Below are 16,653 nucleotides of genomic sequence, written 5' to 3'. Positions count from 1 at the left end.
ACTGACAAAGTGTTTCTTTTTGTTCAACTACACTCCTGTGATTACCCCCCCCCCCAAGATCCTTAGGTACCCTTTCCAAAATGGAAAATAAAAACAATATACTCTGTTTACACACAGCATTATGTTTAAATAGGGCATTATTCTGGCCCTTAACTTTAATAGAATATAAATGTTCCTTAACAAAACAGTGTCATGCTTACCAGGAGCAGGACCATGGCCTTGGCCAGTACCTGATGGACCTGTGAAAAGTTGAGAGTGAGGTAATGTCAGTACCAACGCATGTTGCACCACAACAAGGTAATAATATATCTCACATTTATAGTAGCTACTATGTTAATTATTATATTGGTCAACTGTGTTACTTGTTGTATTGGTCACATTCTGAGTATGAAAGTACAACTGAGGTTAAACCTCCCCTTCAAAGAACAAAGACCTGATAAGTAAGTAAGTACAGCCTGACATGATGACTGCTACAGTATTACAATGCTGATCACAGTAAGCCTACCTGCATGCTCCTCTGCTGTGGAAACTGTAGCCACCACCTCCATGATGTATGGTGTGATGGATGGCTGGGAGCTGTCGTGTGTGCCTAGGTTTGCCAGAAATTCCTCAGTGGAGTGGTTGTTCCTCTGCATTTTCTCCACTGGTGACAGCAGGATCCCTGGCTACATCTGTTGCCCTTCATCATGCAGCATTGATCATGTCCAGTGCGCTGTGTCGAACCTGTTCATATATCTTGCTCTGATTGTCCATGCCATTCACATTATGGACAAGGTCTGCTCACCATGCAGCCCAATGTTCCTTGTTTTGCTTCCCCCTGGACAGTAGGATGTGATGATGTTCCCTTAGTCCTTCCAGTATAATTCCATTTTCCACATCCAAGAAGGGTGCATGGCATCTAGGGTACATAATTCCTGAAACACAACAAAAGGGGAACACATTAAAGGATCACATACGTGGAAGTACACTATGTAGAGATACAGCAAGGACAAAATGGCTAGCACTATCCACTGCTTGCTCACACGTCATACTCCACAGTGTGCAAACATACTAAGTGTATGGATACAAATGCGATAGTAGCAATAATCAGCAATAGTCAGGTATTCCCATGTGTACCATGACAGATACTGCTGTATGATCATACACCCAACACTCCAGTCTATGTGGTGTGTCCCTTACGGGCAACCCCTCAATAATATGTCATAATAACAGTGTGACACAAATAACAGTGTGCTAATACAACCACTATAAAGAGGCAGTCCATCAAGATTAGTGTGCCACAATGACAAAAAACAATGCACCCCGTCATATACTGTACTTCCTAAGACAGCAGGAGATCAATGGCATGTCATTATCACAGGTCTAAGACAGGCTTAATGCTGTAATCCCTATTCCCTGTAAGTCTGTTCACCCATCTGCATCCTGTTGTACACAAAATCAGTTATATACCTGATGGATTGCAGTACTCCTCTGCTGATATGTGGTGATAGTCATGTTTTCAAAAAGGCATGTTCTGTGTGAAGAAAGTCTCATACAGAATGGTTTCCCATAGCCAACTGTCTGCCTTTTAAACATGCTTCTCATCAGCAAGTGATTGCCTCTAAACCAATCTGTGGGTCTGAAATGCTAATTGCAGCAACACAGCTGATTTGCACTATCAGCAGTCAATGTATCAACCACTGTGCAGTATAGAAGGCCTTCATGTAGATTAGGGCCCCTTTCTGATATGTTGCGTTGGACATTACTGGGATGATGAGACTACATCATTGCACAGGGTAGGTCTGTAGCAGAAACCTTTACATAGAGACGTGTATGCTACAGGCTGCAGCTACTGCTGCAGGTAATAGACATAGGCAGAGAGTGTGAACACTTTGGAGGACAGCAACCTGTAGGAGTAACTGTGGGAGCTGTGTCAGCCTTGTTGTAGAGGCAGACCAAGAATGAGGCTAGCCTTTCCACTCCAATTAAGGCATGAGTTTAAGGTAAGTATGTTAGGCAACAGTATCATTAACAGAGTACTAGACAACATGTTTGATGTGTCCTTGAGTAATATGGAATATAAATATAAGAATAAGTCCACCATTTGGGCAACTGCCAGGCCATGTGTTACAGTCTGTTAGTAATTTGAAGCATGTATGAGGGCAGGCCTTGTTACAAGCAGGAACTTCCAATGTGTATGATAGCTGTGCAGCTGTGATAATCTGCACAGTTACTTTGGAAGAGTTGTGTGGTGAACTCTGATATTAGTTTCCCTCATGAACTCTAGTATTAGTGTCCCTCATTTGCAGTACCTACAGTGACATTCTCTGTGAATGCATATTAATTCATGACATGTGTTCCTATCTGCAGGCCTGTGACTCCCATCAGTGAAAAGCAGACCTGTCATTTGAAATGCATTGTGTGGATAAAAAGTACATGACTCAGTCATTAATTGCTGTCTTCACAATACTGTAAATTCACTTCTACACACAACTGGATTTGAGCCCAGGACTGTGTGTGGCAAAATCCACTGTTTATAAGGTTATTAACAGACTGATCTACAAATTCACTGCTACAGCAGGTGTAGTTGCAAGATATATGTGCACACATACAGGCTGTGATATACATTTTCTACATCCATCAGTATGTGCATGGCTTTATACGGATGCATTTCTGCACCAGGGTCCCAGCTGAACATGTATTTTTCATTAATGCCTTAGCGGGTGACTTTCTATATGTTGCTGATAAAAGGGCACATTTAAAGGCTATCACAGGCCTCACTTACATCCATTATCATGTCATTGGCTGTCTAGTGCTGTACTATTACACCACAGTACAAGGTACACCCCCATTTTTTCCATTACTTTTTAATCAAATTTGTGTGGGTGGTGCGCAGCTCCGCTGAAACATGCTTAATGACTGTAACTGGCAATTACTATGTTTTGTTTAAACCACCTGCTTTAATTAAGAGTTGTGTGGCTGGTAGGCTACTACAGTAGGCTGCAGGTGTGATGTTCTCAGGTTCAAAACATGGGACAGGTGCTTATTTTGTAAGTGTGTATTACAAGTTTAAAAACACATATAGTCAATATAGCTCTATTTTGCTGAGCTTAGTGAAGCTATGCAACACAGCATGTCACTCAGCAACACGCTTAAAAAATATAAAGAAAAGAAAAATGGGGAGATAGGAAAGTGAAGAAATGGGGTACAAGCAGGGGAAAAACATAGTGAAAGGCAGGTAGGGATGTGCAGGAAGGGAGTAGGAAAGAACCACAGCTATCCATTTCTTGTACAGCAACAACTGTGCACTTTGACAGAATTTGTACATGACTTTGAAATCTCAACTCCAGAGAGAGGGGCGAGGACAAAAACTGTGTTGTGAATCTAATTAGATCAAATTAGATGTGTCCAGTGGACATGTGTGTGAAATGGACAGCTAAGTATGGGACAATATATATATATATTTTTTGTGACAGGTACACATTTTTTTTAAGATGAGAGTGGAATGTTGGGGAAGGGACATAGGTACATTTGGGGAAGGTAAGTTGGATAGGTGAGGATGCACTTGCAGACAGACTAAACAAACAAGAGAGCAGACAGGAACAGTGTGTGACACATGAGGAGGGTAAACACCTCAAATAGGGAGGTTGCTGTGGAATCTAAGTCCTATATGCCTCCACATGGCAGCAACGTGACTCACATGCCCACCAATGGGACTGTCGGTACTGCTCCTTCACTGCCTGGGGGTGGCTGTGCTGGAAGCTGGGCAGCAGGGGTAGGCTGGCCCACCAGGTTGGCCAGCATGCCCTCAGTCCAGTGCAGGCAGTGGTCAAACCCATGGTGCACTGTTCTGCATACCAAAACCAGCAGCTCAGCCCAGGTAACAACTCCCCCTCCAACACTGCTCCCAGAGGGGGGCCCATCCCCATCCCATAAGGCAGTACTACCCAATGCCACAGGTAGTCCAGGGGCAGCAGAGAGGGCACCACCAGTCTGAGTCCCAGACATGCTGGGACCCAGTGGCATGGCCAGTTGAGGCAAGGTAGGTGGATCAGCTGGAACCTGACAACCTTGACATGCTGTGGTAAATTAGGTATAGCAACAAGTTAAGGTTAGTAATAAACAAACCATTGTTAGTATTAACAGAATGGAACATCATTTTAAGTAATCCAAATACATATTAGTGTATAGTATGTGTAACACAACAGTAAATAACATAACAGTCAGTATGGTAACAGCATGCCAGTAAGAAGTAAAGCATAAGGCCAACAGAGCAGTTTAACAAAATATGTTAATATTGAATCATAATAAAACATAACAATAATAAAACACATTTTCCAAAATATAGTTAGTTTAACAGAATATGGTAATAATAAATCATAATAAAACATAATAATAAACCACATTTTTTCAAAATACATTTAATTTAACAAAATATGTTAATATTGCATCATAATAATAAATAATAATAAATAAATGAAGATAAGGGGTGGGGAGAGAGAGAAAAACATTCCATTACTGACATTGCAGATTATATCCTTGAAAACACTGATAATATAGACTCTAAAGGTGTGTGGTGTCAGTTTTGAGTATAGTGACTACAATTCTCCTATAGCTGATGTAGCATGTGCATATCGCTCAAGCTGTTAGCATGGCTCAGTATAGGCCAAGGAATAACACATGCAGGTGCACAACTACACATAACACTTTCACATAATGTGGACTTATATAACTAGCAAGGTGTTCTGTAAGTTGATATAGTAATACAATGCATTCCAGGTAATAATTTTTCTTGTAATCCTGTGACAGACAGATTAATCCATTTTAATTACATTATGAGAAATTGTGACACGTGGGAGGCATGTCTGTGTACAGTACATAAACTAGACAGCCATCATGCCTTAGTTGGCAGGCATGGGAATAGAACCCAGTAGCTGTGACTGCACAGAACATCTGCATATACTGTAAAAATTAACTGAAGCAACTTAATACAGACATGCAAGGAATACAGCCATACTGGAAATCGTTACACAGATGTATTTAGGAATCAACCATGCTGATTAAGACTTTACTGGTATTGCTGATAAAGTGTCTGTGAAATTTAAACACAATATCTGCTCATAACCTGGGCTACCTCACCCATATAGGTTCATAGGTTCATAGGTTGGTACTAGGCTATCTGTCCTAGGGCCTATACAAGCCTAGCCATAACAATTCCCTGGCTATTTTTCCCACACTATTTACTTCCCTGGACCCCTGTCTAGCAGGGTGACTGATGTGATCCCCAGGGTGAATTTCCTTTCTCCCATGCAATCATCAAGGTTCCTTTTGAAGAGGGCCAAAGAGATGCTCTGCTTGACATGTATGGGCAGTTTATTCCAGAGTCTGGGGAGTCTCTGGGTCAGGAACCTATCCCTCCAGCATGTTTTGTTTATTGTGATGACAAGGCTTAGATCCCTGGAGCATGTGGCTCTGAGGGATTGGGATTTCTTTAAGTGTAGCATGTCCAACAGCACTGGGTTTAACATGGCCTTGCATGTTAAGCAGAAATTGTCTCTGAGTAGACGATATGCAACAGAGTATAGCTGGAATTTTTTAAGGGGGTCAGCGTAGGGCATCTGCTTTAGGCCTGTGATTCTTTTTGTGAGGTATTTCTGCAGCCTTTGCAGTTGTTACAGATGTCTTGAGAGGTACATACCAAATGAGGCATTGTATTCTATAATAGGTCTAATGAGGGATGAGTACAGTGGGACAATGACATCCTTTTTTCTGGATGAAATGCCCTTAGTGATGAGGTGTGCCACATAGAAGGATTTCCTGACTGTTGTGGCGATGTGGTTATCGAAGGTGAGACCACTGTCCACCTGTGTCCTTAAGTCTCTTATCACACTTTTGGTGTTTAGTGTACTGCCACCTATGTGGTAATTCACAGGTACATGTTTTTTTTCCCACGGGGATAACTATACATTTCTTGGCATTGATCTTGAGCCCATGGCTCTGGCACCAAGCATTTGTTTCTGTAAGGCTCATTTGTAGAGTATCCACATCATTTGGGGATTCAATAATGGCTCCCAGTTTGCAGTCATCTGTGAACTTTGTTAGCCAGAGTCCCTTAGTGTTGGCCTGTACTTCAGAGAAGTAGATTCCAAACAAGAGCGGTCCCAGGACTGAACCCTGAGGTACTCCACTTGTCACTTGTCTGGAGCTGGATTTGGAGTCGGCTACTTTTACAGTGTGGGTTCTGCCAGTAAGCCAGTTGGCAACCCATCGATTGATGTAGGGATTAATGCCCAGCTTAGTAAGTCTATCTATGATTCCAGAGTGGGGGATGGTGTCAAAGGCCTTGGCGAGGTCCAGATAGGCTGTGTGGACTGCCTTACCCTCATCCACGGCTCTGGAGACTGATTCAAAGAAGTCAATCAGGTTCAGGAGACAAGATCGGCCCTTCACAAACCCAAACTGGGTGGGGTCCAGTGTTTGAAGATTGCCAATGTCTTTGTTTATAAGTTCCATGATAATACATTCCATGGCCTTGCAGATCAGGCTCATCAGACTGATGGGGCAGTAGTTTCTGGGATCCAAGGTGGATCCCCCCTTGTGGAGTGGGATAACCGTGGCTGTGCGCCACTCAGTGGGCATGAAGCCTGTGGTGAGGCTATGATTAAACATGACACTTAGGTGAGGTGCCAGTTCATTTTTTAGTTCATGTAATACACAGCTCAGGATGTCATCTGGTCCCATGGATGTTGTATTCTTAACTTTGGAGTGTGCATTTTTTACCTGTGTGGCAGTTATTACCGGAATTATGCAATCTTCCGGTATTGTGATGGGCCATTTAGGGGGTGAGAGGAGGTTGAAGTTGGCACTGAATTGATCTGCCAGGATATTGGCAATATCCTTGGGATCAGTATATTTAATGCCATTCTGTTGTAGCTCAGAGCAGATCTGAGCATTGCCATTTAGATTCTTGACATAGTTATAGAATGCCTTATGGTTGTCTTTGGAATCTTTGGCAATTTTATTTTCATAACTAGCTTTGAAGGATTTTATGAGGGACCTAAGCTTCTTACTGAGGCTGGTAAGGGAGTTTTTTTGCATCTTGGGATTTTCCTCTTTTCTGCAACAATTTCTTCCTTTTGTTGTAAAGTTTGTTTATGACAAGGGACCACCAGATTGGCTTCCTTATTTTGGAGGAGACCATCATGGTTCTATTTGGGATGGCATAATTCAAGCATGAGTGGGTGTGCTCATACAGTGCCTTAGTGCAGGATTCAGAAGTCAAATTTTCAGTTCCCATTTGCATGGGTGTCATGAAGTTTGTCACTTCTGACTTGAGTAGCATGAAGTTGGCTTTGGAGATGTTTTTTATGGAGGTTTCCTTATTGGGGGGGTGGGATGTGAATGTTAAGGGTGATTAGCTTATGGTCAGACCTGACCAAGGAGGGGGTGACCATAGGTGTGGAGCATCGATTTCCCATGTTGGTAATGACCAGGTATAGGATATTGGAGCCCCTGGGGGGACTATGGATTAGTTGATCCAGGGCGTTGGAATTTATGACCTTTTATTCCTGGGATGGGGGAAAATGTGAGCATTATGTGACTGATAATGGCCTAGAGACAACCTTGTACCATAGTATGAGTTGACCAATACATGTTACAGGACATTTGATTTGCATTCTAGAACTATTACAGTGTTATAATTGACTGCAGTGACAGCAGAACACATTCATGGAATACAACCGTACTACATATGTTACATCAGATTTATTTAGGAATCAACAATTCTGGTTAACACTTTGTTGGTATTGCTGATAAATGTCTGTAAAGTCCACACAATATCTGCCCATAGATTGAGCTACCTCACACATATACCTTTATTACCTGAAGTAGGAGGAACAAAGAGCATTATGTGACCAATATTGGCCTGGAGACGGACTTGGACCATACTATGAGTTAAACAATACAGTTTGCAGGCCATTATTTTTGCATTCTACAACTATTACAGTGTTACACTTGACTGCAGCAACCTTACCATAGACAAGTAATACATAGAGGTCTACTTATGACTACACAATCCTGCTGTACACCATTTTGCTTACTGTTATTGGTATTGTTTATTGTTTATTGCAATACAGTTGTTATTGTTCATTTATTGCACTAGAGCTCTAATTGCCCATTTATTGCACTACAGTTCTACTTGCCCATTTATTGTATTACAGTTTTTATTGTGTATACTTTATAGCAGTAAATGCTTTACTCTTTCTTGCTTATTGCACTACAGTTAGCATAATAAATCAGTACATACCACACTCACGGTGTAACCAGGCCAGGTGCTCGGCATGGAACTCAACGTTGAGAGCTCATCAGCAGCTGTTGGGAGAGAAGCACACCATTAGGCATGCCAGTTTTGCAGACATTCAGCTTGCATATTGGTAAAACAGTGGAAAACATATTTCCATATTTGTGGGGCATTATCAGCTCTGGCTTCTTGGACCCAGGTGTCCAAGGTTCCCCTCCTTCTCCTCTTCAGGTTGTCATAATGGTGGTGACACTGCTCACCTCTGTGGGAGATACCTGTAACACTGGTGAGTTCCATGGCCAACTGGACGCAGGCCTCCATCTTACACTCCAAGCCCTGGAAACCACCCTACAGCAGCCTGGGTTCATGATTTTTACCAGGAGCCCAACAAAGACCCTGGACTCCTGAGCATCTCGTCTCTGTGCCCAAAAGCTCGCACCTTCACTAGCACCACCTGACATATCCACAGTCCATTAGACTCCAAGGAATGGTGCAGAATTCCTGCCTATTGCACTCAGTATAGGCTGTTTTCCCACCCTTACACATCATTGAGCTACATTCAAAAAAGCGCCACTTTGCTTAGCAGCACTCAAACCAGGTAAGTAGAGCTAAGCAGCGTGAAAACTCACATAACTGAGGTTTTTGTGAAGCTTAGCACCATGCAAACTATAGTAGCCATTAGCATGTTTAAGCAGTGCTTCACACTTTGCAGCACTGCCATATTTCACACATTTTTTATTAAATTCAAAATATACAGTAAATTAGATTACAGATGTTATGACTGCTATGGACTTGAACCTAGGACCTACTACACATTAGGCCGTAACTCTATCCATTTAGCTACTTGAATAGCATGGTAACTAGCATTCCTTGATGTACACTACTAGGCTACCTGTGAATATTGCTGAGTACCATCCCACACCACTCAAACAGGCTTAAACAAACCTAGACATAAATAATTAATTACATCCAGTTTCTATTTTTAAATGTCTGGCAGGTGTCGGCTATGTATGTCTGAGCACTCCTCAGCTCTGCTGCTCTCTGCACAGTGCCTTGCAAATGGAAACAAACAAGCAAACAAAAATATTAAAAATAAAACAATTTAATCATGATAATTAGTTGCATCCAGTTTCTATTTTTAGATGTGTATCAGGTGTCAGCTGTCTATATGTGAGCACAGCTTGGCATTGCTGTGCTCTGTGCCACACCGTACAAACATACAGAGAGGAAAAAAAATCATAGAAATAATATATTACACATTTAAAACAATTCACAGCATTTCAACAGTAGTGGGGAGCATTGCAGGGAGCCTCACCCTGTACATAACATCTGACCAGGCATCCAGAACCACAGGTAGCATCTACACTTCTCCCTATACAGATTCAATAACCCTGTTCTTATGATCTTCCTCGGCAGCGTGCCATCATTAATATGCCTGGCATGCTGCCAAGGGGGAATTGTGGCTGTGTAAACTGATGCATTCTGTGTAGGCTCTACATGGTGCCTACATGGATTTTAATAAATCCTGGTCATGTTTCAGTTGCAGCATGGACTCTTATTCAACATTTATGTTATTTTTCATTTTATTTTTTTTTAATAAAATATGATGCTCATGTTTATATATATTGTAAAATGTAGCATAGCCTTGTGGCTAGGTTTCAGAAATATGTTAAAGGTGATCAGAATGCTTGTTTAGCAGTTTAGGTGGTTAAATCAATGAGCTGTTTATGATGTTAGAGTCCTTCCTTCTCACTTTTAGACTTTGTGACTGATAACATCACTTTACTAGGTAGTTTTTCATGGTTACAGCTTAAAAACGATGATGTAATTAGTAGGTTCAACTAGATAACAGATGTATATAACTGAGTTAACAAATAGAATATAATTCTACTCAATTCAGTAACACACTATTCTTTTATTGATGATCATCTGCCCTGTGTGTTTTTTTTTTTTTTTTGGGGGGGGGGGGGTTGCCCCTGTGCTTCCTTTATCATCAAACCTTTTCTTGATCAGAAAATATCCATTCATTACTCTACTTTTGGGATTTCACCCTTAGCCAAGTGGGGCCTTCAGCAGGCAGCCATAAGGCTACTTTACGTTCTCACCACCATCCCAACAATAACAGCATTTTTGAACGGCCTAATCCCAGCAAACTACATTACTGCTGTCATCCACAGTGACCTCTTCTTGTGAATGCATACTTCTACACAGTCACTATAAAGGTTATCACCCACTGAGGGCTTGGTGAGTCGAGCACCTCCCCAGGGTGCCCCTCTGCACTGCTGCCCTTTTTCTAAAGGATAGTGGGAGTCTGTGTGCCCAGCTATGACTCTTCTTTGGGTCCACCCATCCTATCTGCCAGTGCTTTCACTCACTTAATCCACAACCTGAGCTTTAGTTAGGGTTTTATATCTCTCTACCAGTGGTACATATCCTGATTTGTGTTGTCATACTCATGAGTAAGCTTAATTTATAGGGCACTGCGATACTTGTAGTTTCTTAGTGTAAGTTTCTTAGTGTATATTACAATTTCTTAATCTTCTTTGTAATAGTTATTTAATTGACTGTTTTTACTATTAAATCCAGGCTTTTAAACTCAGACAACAATTCCAACTAGAAAAATTCAACATTTTTGAGAATATATAAATTTTGGGATTTCATTTATGGTGCTACTATATCTGTAAGAAAAAAAACTTTTGGTTTATTAGAGAGAATTCTATACTACTGATTTATGCATGCAAAACAAATAGCATAGCAAATGGCAGTTACATTTTTAAAAGGAGATAATGTTTGTCATTTTGAGCATTACTGATGTATTCTCACATCAGACTTGTTGTTTCACAGCAGTCAGCTTTGTGCCATGTTAGTCACAGAACTATCATAAAGTGGCTCTACATCTGTCAGGTTTTCTCTCATTTGGTTTTAAAGCAATTATTTCAGGTAGAGGTCTAGGAAATAGCAAACACTCAGCCATAAAAACAGCATCAGAAGATTTGCTTGAGATAGAAATTATTTTAAGACCACGAATGAAGGCAGCAGCAAAGAAATCACATTAGTTTGTGTCTGATCTCAGAACAGCTGTGTTATCATAAACAACAACCTCTTTATTGCTTTGTCTGTACAACAATAGTCTTACAACATTAATTTTACGATCATAATAAACTTTAAGTCATCACTCATACAGTAGTTAAATTTAATGCCTGGTGAGGAGAACACAGCAGTAACAGTGAAAAAAAATGCTTCCCCTACATTCTGTTGGCCAAAGGAAGCAGTTTTTGTATGTGCACTAACATTTTATTTGTCATTGATAGCTTCGAGAGAATTGTTAACTATATTTCAGTCTTTAAATCTCTTTCTCTTTCTGAAGTTTCTCTGCTAGACATAACACTGCTGTCATTTTGTAATGATTGTATGGATCAATGCCATGTACTTTAAAGTGCAGTATTGCTTTATCTTACACAAATTCAAAAAGTGACCTTTTGTAACACTACTGGCAGTGAAGATAAACAATCGGCAAAACGCTGCTATGAAATGTTAGCAAACAGACCAAGTGAATGTAGTACCTTTTCCTATATAATGAAACATCCCTTAGCTAATTAAATGGGTTTAAACTTTTTTGTCCTAATATTCATATGGTTACAAAAATTAACAGACGTCTGGCAACCTTTGCAGTTTATATAGTAAAACTCTCCCTTGGAAAGAGGTCAGTGATCTAGCATGCCTAATCCTAGTAAACAAATTTCAAATAAAATAAAGAAATAAATGATATCTCTATATTCCTCCAAATATATAAAACAAAAGTCTTTTTATATAAGTTTTAATTAAAGCAAGGAGTAGAGGCAGAGCATCCATTCTGACTACGGACAAAGGAGGTTCAGCAATGAATTGGGAAGTTGGTGTGATGCTCTGTTAAGTGTGGGACTCATTATGCGCACAGCATTAGCTTTCTCAGGAGAGGGCCGATTGTGTATTTGAAACCCAGTGGAGTGGTGCAGGGCAGGTAGAAACACATATGCAAGAATTTTGTGGTTAATGGAGTTAAATGGGTGTATGACCAAGGGAAGCAATGTAAAAACTGAAAGTACCCAAGAATATGACATCAGAGGGTATGAAAAAAATGGGCCTTGGCCAGAATGAAGGCTTCTTTCTCCAAGGACCAACTCAATCATAAAACTGAAGAGGTTCACCATTTTCTCATACACACAGACATTACTGCAAGATATAAACCCCTGATGTGCTTTAGAAACCTCACATATTCTTCTACATTAACTGATCTGTATAACTTCTGACCTCAAGTGTTCATCACTAGATCAATGTTGCAGTGGACAAAGCTATATGGTACATATTCTTCCATGAATGTACCAGCTAGTCAGCTTCTAAAGCTTTAGGATACCTTCCATATACCCTGGCCAATGAATAGCTAAAGAAAAGCAATATGAAGTTAGTGGCTAGATTACCAAAACTTCAGAAATATCTTGCTGCCAAAGTATTCTCTTTCCTGCAGGCTTCAAAAGATCAATGGCTGACTAACACTAAGTTTGGACCAATCAATGCTGTATTGAGGAATGTATTACACTTTATCAATTTTTTGGAGAAAAGGTTTCCCTTTATGTTAAGAAATTATGCTAAAGGTTAGGGATGTTATGTTTAGTGGCTATCACTAAAAAGTTTTCCCTCAAATGTTTCATTTTTAGTAAGATCCCCTGTCAAATTATTATTTTTCATGAGGAACATTTTTCTTTTTATCAAAATTGCTACAGATGAGCTAAGATTTTTCGGTTTGGGGGTTGTTATCAAAACCTTTTACCTCAAAACTGTTTTTCTTTTCCAGTCTGGATGCTAAACTGACTTTCCTAGATATTTTACCCCCAAAACCTATAGTTTAATCAAGAGGTAATGCCAACTCCTCAAGGCTCTGCTATCCACTTGTTATACACCTCTGGCTGCAACGACATGGACCTGCATCCCAATCACTCGTTCATTTACTCTTTGATCCAAAAGAAGTGAAAAGTTATCTGGGAGGCTTCAGTCATAACACTGGCTTCCTCCATGCCTCAACCATAAATTGGTATCTTTGTTATGACCATATTATAGTCCTTGGACAACTCAGTAACATTTCTTGGCTACTATAGTGTTCCTCCTTGGGAAGCCACTAAGGACTGAGAGGCGGACACATCCACTTCAGCTGCCTTCTTTAGATGAGAAAGAACCACTCCTTCTTTTATTGGGGAAGGGACCAAGTGATGATCCCTCACTAAGCTGTTCTGAGGAGATTCATTCCTGAGGAAGGGATCATTCTTCAAGCCATTCTTTTTCTGGGAGGGGGACCATCATAAAACTAGACACTTTTCTTTTCCTAAAACACAGGAGGATTTGCTGTGATTTGCTAAGGGTTTATTTAAAGACTTTTGGTCTTTAATTGGTGAGTCTTTTCCCATTGGTCAATTCATTTATGTATTATGGGCACTACAGTTAAGTAACAGTCTGGGTCTATAAATGTGTTAGTAATAATATGGCAAAATAAGCAAGTAAAGACAATGGGAAATGATACATTGTTAATAGTTGTTTAAACATATTGCAAACATGTTCAGTATGTATGTGCATTTACACTGAGTTGTACAAACGTTATCTGATGTAAACTTTTTTTGTTTTAAAAAAAAGAAAGAGTTGTATTTTTCTGATACTGTTGCCAGAATAAAGCAAATATATTATGATTTGTTGCAGGTGGATTTTCCTAACCCTGCAGCTGTTCCAGCTTAAAGGATGCTTTCTTGAAAACCAGCACTCTGTCTAATGGTCAACCACCTACTCCAAAAAAGTATGATAAATTATATAAAGTGCTCCAGACTCATAAATTCATTTTTTTCTAACCCAAAGTCAGAACCTGCAATGATTTATCTGTCAAAATTAACTTCCGTATTCCCTTCCGACAAGCTGGCAAAGGTCTTTGATTGGTTTGGGAAGGTAGCTTACAATTCCTCTACCTGGCCTTCAGAACAGTAAATTGTCAGGTTCACTTCTACATTTATGCTAGCTTCTTTTGACAATACGAAGGAATGACTTATTGCCCTTCATTCTTCAGAGGCTAAGGCATCTCTGATTCCTTTGGATCTTCTGTCTCTCAGGTAATCCAACATTCTCTGAAATGTGCTTATGGTGCCACTGCAGCTGTTTCTAGAGTAGGAGCCAGTGGGGTCAGTGATGAGAAGATTTGCTTGACTATTTTCTCAGAATTTAACAGAGGATGTCAAAGCTTGGATGCTAAATGTTCCTCTGGATAAAGATGTGTTATTTGGTCCTTCTTCTGCTGATGTCCTTAAATGGCTAGATGAAAAAGGAAAGTTAATTCAAAGTGTCACCCAGATTTTTCAACTCTTCCTTCCAAAATATAATCAACTTGTTTCTTCCAGTTAAAATTCCATTTTTAGGAAACAGATTAGGAGCCACCAGCAAGGCACAAGCAAATAACATAAAAAAATGGCAGGGAAGTTTAAAGAGGAAAGAAGAGTCCTTTCAAAACCAAGGACAGTCTAGGAAACTAGACTGAATATGACTCCTGGTGTTTTCCCATCCCCACCCTGACAAACCCGTTACGTTATCCCAAAGCCTAGGTCTTCACTTTCCTATACAGTACCAGATAACTTCAGACACTTGCATACTGAGAATCATTCTAAATGGTTACAGCTGGCAAAACAATCGCCTTTCCCCTTTTTTAAGGGATCCCCCCACATCCATCCCATCAGCATATTCCTTCCTATTTTAGATAAGATACTGTCACACAGAGTTATAGAACCTGTTCCCCATATCAAATAAGGAGAGGTTTCTATCCAGAAGTTTTTCTGTTGCTAAAGAAAGAAGGGACTTGGACGCACATCCTAGAATTTTCATTTTTAAACATTCACATCATAACCCCAGAATTCAAAATGATCTCCCTACAATCTCTGGTACCTCTCATTCCACCTATCAATTTTCCGGTAACTTTTGATTTAACAGATGCTGATTATCACATTCCTGTTCTCAAAGATTTCAGGTCCTTTTTATGCTTTCTGTGTCTTTTCAGTATTCTGCTTTGCCATTTGGGTTAGCAACAGTTCAGGAGTATTTACAAAGTGCCTGGCTTCTATAGCATCCCATTGTAGGTTGAAGGGCACTGAGATGTTCCCTGATTTAGACAATTGCCTTATTTTTGCAGATTCTTTCCCAAGTTGTCAAAAATCTCTGGCTTGAGTAATAAACTTTTTTCTCAGCCTGGAGTTTCAGTTGAACATAGCAAAATATGTTCTCATTCCATCTCACAGGATTATGTTTCTGAGATGAAGATGGCCTTTCTTTCTCAGGATACAGTGGAATGTTAAAGGAGCAGTTTCTGATATTTGTCAATCAGATTCAGGCATCATCCAAGGAATATCTCAGAATTCTACGTTATATGTCCTCTATTATTCTCATGATTCCTTTGGCCAGACTTCATTAAATCAGTTTGGACCCAACACCAGCATCCACTTTCATTTCATGTCCCAGTGCTGGAGTTTGTGTAAAAGTAGTTACTTTGATGAGCGAAATGGTTATTTCTCAATGTAAGGCTCCATTTCTCTTTCCAAACCCTACTCAGTCTATAACCACAGATGAATCAAACTTGGCTTGAGGAGCTGTGCCCAAGGGGTGAAAGTCCATGGCCTGTGGAACAAGCAAGACAAATGAAAGCACATAAATGTCAAATAAATTGTGGCTATAATGAATGCTCTCAGATCCCCAAACCATCCTTGGACACCAGGCACTCTGCTAGTAATTACAGACATCACAGTGATGTGGCACATAAACAAATCAGGGGACCTAGGTCCTACCCCCTTTGCAGACCATCTGTGATAGCATGTGATCTAGAGAGTCAGCACAATCTGTCCCTCTGGGCTTCATACATTCTGTCCCAGCAAAACAATATTGCTGACAAGCTGAGTAGGACCAGGAGAGACCCTCACAAATGGATGTTGCACTGGAAGGTCTTCCAGGAACTGATCCATCTATGTGGGGAACTCCTCAAGTAGATGTGTTGGCCTCCAACCACAGCAGACAGTTAAGAAAATTCTGCTTTAGGTCTTCTTCCATATGGGCACAGCATACAGTTACGAAAATTCAGCTCCAGGTCTCCTTGCATATATGCCTGCAATACAGATGCCTTTTCATTCATAAAGACAGGCATCTTCTTAGATGCTTTTCAACCCTTTCCTCTTATAACCTGTTTTTTTTCTAAAGATAAAGAAGGAATCCTCAAAAATAATTGTGTTGACTCCCTTTTTGCCCAGGCAACAGTGGTTCTCCCTTCTTTTGAAAATGGCCAAAGGCGATTACCACAAGCTTTTTCACAGAGTGGACTTACACAG

This window comes from Protopterus annectens, chromosome 2.part0, assembly GCF_019279795.1.
Source record: "Protopterus annectens isolate FY-2018-M chromosome 2.part0, PAN1.0, whole genome shotgun sequence".
Lineage (NCBI taxonomy): Eukaryota > Metazoa > Chordata > Ceratodontiformes > Protopteridae > Protopterus > Protopterus annectens.
Note: the sequence above shows the minus strand (reverse complement) of the source record.